The following is a 3,953-nucleotide window of genomic DNA, read 5'->3' as shown; positions in this document are numbered from 1 at the left end:
TCTCTCAGCCTCATCTCCCTCTTCCCCTTCCTAGATCGATGCACAGCATAGCTTGCCTTGTGTTTGACTGAGGACGCAGAGGGTAGCAGCGTAGGCGGCTTGACCCATGGAGGACGAGGTGATGGAGTTGCATTCCATCCCCCGACGCCGCCTCCAGAATTGGCAGCGGTGATGGAAGCTCATTCTCGCCCGCCGGTCTCCGCTCCTCCATCTCAGCTCCACTCTTCATCACTCACGCGATCGCCCCTGTTGCCTTCGGCGACCCCGCGGTCGGCCACCCCGCAGACGGTGACACCGCGCACGCCGAGGATGCCTAGCCACTGGCTAGCCCCATGCGCAAGGCCATGGTAAGCATCCGCGGGTACCTAGAGGAGATCAGCCACCTGACCAAGCTCCCCATCACGAAGTCAAGGAACGACAACGCCTACTACTTTGTCTTCCACACCCTCACCTCCAGTATCGGCTTCCAAGCACTCATCCTGCCGGTCGCCTTCACCTACCTCGGCTGGTATTTCCTCAAACACCTTCCATGCTCTGCGTCAACAGCACTAGCATACCAATAAACTCCTTTTGTTCCATATTCACGATAGGTGTTGATTTTTCTCACAAAAAACAAATGTAAAAAGAAATTAAAATGGGTTATGCAAGAAAAATAGACACAGGTTTCCTGATCATAAGCAATTGATTGATAGTGTTTATTATATACAATCAAAGTAGCTTTAGGTCTAATCATCTCAATCCATATTAGAAACTTAAATAAGCTTGAAACTTTGCTTGTCAAGGTCATGTTCTTGCATGTGTAACCTAGAAACTCAAGTATAGTGGAAACTAAAAAATATTAGAGTTTCATCTTCTTGATCTCTTGATTGCAAGTATTAATTGATTGATGCATGCAATGTGTTTGATGAATTTCCTCAAACACTATCCTGAGTTTATTTTATCATTTTTGTTTGCTAGATTGAGGAGTTGTTATTTCCTATTGCTAAGTTGGTTTTATGTATTCCTTGAACTATCAAGTTTCTTTTATGTCTATGCTAATTCTTTTCACTGATATGCCATGTTTTCTGGCTTATAAATTTATCTCTTTTTTTTGTTGTTGTTTCTACAGGATTTGTGTGTTGGGCTTCTTAGACGCGCTACATATACAACTTAAAGGCTTTGATCATTAAGTGAGTATTTTCTTTTGACCTTCTTGTTAAATCGATTCATGACCAAGTTAATTATGATTTTGTGAATTTCTGAATCCATCTGAATAGTTCCTAATATGGTTTAGGGTTTAGGATAGACCGGATCTGGAAAGACTTTGCCAATTGTGAAATCGGTGTTAGATGGCTTCAATGTTTGCATTTTTGCTTATGGACAGACTGGATCCGGAAAGACTTTCACAATGGAAGGGATTCCAGAGAATAGAGGCGTTAATTACAGAGAGTTAGAAGAACTATTCAAAATTTCTGGACAGAGAAGCTCTCTCATGAGATATGAATTATCCTGGAAGGATTTGTAATCATGCATGATTGAAAACTGTTTTGTTACCTCTTGCAAAGTAAAGGTTCAATTTGTTGGGCTTTGTTGTTTTTCTGAAGGTTGGATATAAAGCAAGCATCAAATGGGACGCAAGATGTGCCTGGCCTTTTAGAACCTCAAGTTGGCAGCATAGATGAGGTATGGGAAATTCTGACAAATGGAGGAAGAAATAGATCTGTGGGGTCAACAAACTCTAACGAGCTGAGTAGACGCTCTCACTCGTGAGTTTCTTCCTGTTTTCCATTCAAATTATGCTTTTTGTTTGATTATGATCCTTCTTTACATTCTCATTTATAGAAAGATTGTTAGATTTCTACTTGACATTTTTAAATCACTTAAAAATTTTCTTATTATGATGACCAGCATGCTTATTATATTAAAGCTTTTTGCAGCTTGGTGAGGGTAACTATTAAGGGTGAAAATTTTGTAGATGGTCAGAAGTTCACAAGTAGATTGTGGTTGGTTGATTTAGCTGGTAGTGAGTGTCTTAATAAGATTGAAGTAGAAGGAGAGAGGCTGAAGGAATCTCAATTCATCAATAAGTCTCTATCAACTTTGGGAGATGTGATCTCTGCTCTTGCCTCCATGAACCCACACATTCCATATAGGTTCCTTCTAATGCTCATAGTCATATGCTTCTATTTTACTATCTAAACTAGTTTGAATTTTTCATTGTACTAAAGGAGAGATGTATTTTGCAAGAACTCTAAGCTAACACATTTGCTCCAGAGCTCTTTAGGTGAGAAAAAACCTTAAGAATAGTAAAACATCTAGCTGTGATGATCTTGTTGTTTAGGTTCAAAAACAACAGCTAGTTTATATCGTTATTTTTTATTGCCAGAAGAAAATTTGACGCATTACCCTTCACTGATAATTTTCATTCACAATAGGAGGAGATTGCAAGACACTCATGTTTGCACAGATTAGCCTAAGTTTAGCATATTTAGGTGAAACATTATGCTCACGAAACTTTGCTGGCAGAGTCCGAGGCATTGAGCATGGTCTTGTCCGAAAGTAGACAGATTTAGCAGAGAGTTTCAAGCTTAAACAAATGGTATATCTATTTCGACTGCATATTGGGCTATTGTTGCTAGTTTTAAAATTTTGTTCTATTTGGCAATACATATGCAGGTTTTGTATCTTCTGCAATTATGTGATGCCTAATAAGAGTTATTGTACAGGTTGATAAGCTCCTTCAAAGTGAAAAAGAAAACATAAGGTTGAATGAAAGCTTGCAATTGATGCAGCTGAATACGCATCTCGGGAGAATGTTTTCAAAACATTGCAAGATAAGGTAGTAATATGAACTTCAGATCCTATAGAAGTCTTGCTCATAGGTTATAAAAGATGATACTATATAGTCAATTGCAAGTGCAGACATATGGCATTCTGCTTTCTATATACTGCAAAAATTGATCAGATGTATCATCCCTAATTATTCACCCAATTTTAAAGCCAACCCAATGCAAAAAAGTAAAGTTAGTCATAACAAAGTTCTAGTGACCAAATTGCCCACATACTTATTAGTCTAGCTTATGAGGGACTTGAATGGCCTCAAGAAGGTGATCCAACTGATAGTAATTGAACCAAATGAAGATAGTATGAATAAACTATTTTATATATTCCAAGAAAAATCATAATAATCTATTATACACCATGCATCACTATATTTAGCTTCTTTCAAATCAGTTGCCTTATAACATATTATTTCAAATGTGCAGATCAAAGAAGCTGAGCAAACAAGTAAAAATTACCAGCAAAAGGTTACTTATCTCATTTTCAATCTCTATTTGAGTAGAATTTACAGCATCTTTAATTTCCCTTATGTAAGCAACAAACTGCTTTATATCCATATTGACTATTTTATTCTATTCAGGTAAGAGAACTGGAGAATCAATTAAATGGTGAGAGGACAACCAAGAAGGATGTTGCAAAGTTCCCAAAGCCTCCAGTGGTTCCTTTAAGATGGAGGCCTCCTTTACAAAGAATCATCAATCAGTTGTCACCCTCAGGACATTAAACAAGCAGAGGTGCTCATCCAGTAATAGATAAAGAGAATAGTCTATTAACAAATAAAACTTCTGGGGAAGATTTAGTTAAATCTCTGCATAGAGAAAGAAGGATTACGCTGGCACAAGTAATGAGTATTATACCAGCTCAACCCAAGAGGAGGGCCTCTATTGCAATTTTTCAAGAAACAACACAAAGAGCACAAGAAGGATAGATAAGTACTAATTAATTAAATTGTAACTATGAGAAATATTATGTTGTAAGAATAATATTTATGTGTTGGTTACATGGATATTGACTTGGTGTGTTTAGATACACCGATGTATAATAATATTAACTAAATTTTGCACTATTAAAATGTTATTAATATCGATTTTTCATTGTTTCATAAATTGAATCGGTATCGTTAAACAATACTG

General features: G+C 37.3%; 1 pseudogene; it reads left to right on the top strand.

The window, feature by feature from the left end:
* The first annotated feature begins 332 nt into the window (after positions 1-332).
* Positions 333-3,748, top strand: LOC122019151 (annotated as a pseudogene).
* Positions 3,749-3,953: the final 205 nt, after the last annotated feature.

Source organism: Zingiber officinale, chromosome 9A (genome assembly GCF_018446385.1).
Source record: "Zingiber officinale cultivar Zhangliang chromosome 9A, Zo_v1.1, whole genome shotgun sequence".
NCBI lineage: Eukaryota > Viridiplantae > Streptophyta > Magnoliopsida > Zingiberales > Zingiberaceae > Zingiber > Zingiber officinale.
This window is presented reverse-complemented; position numbering and strand designations above follow the sequence as displayed.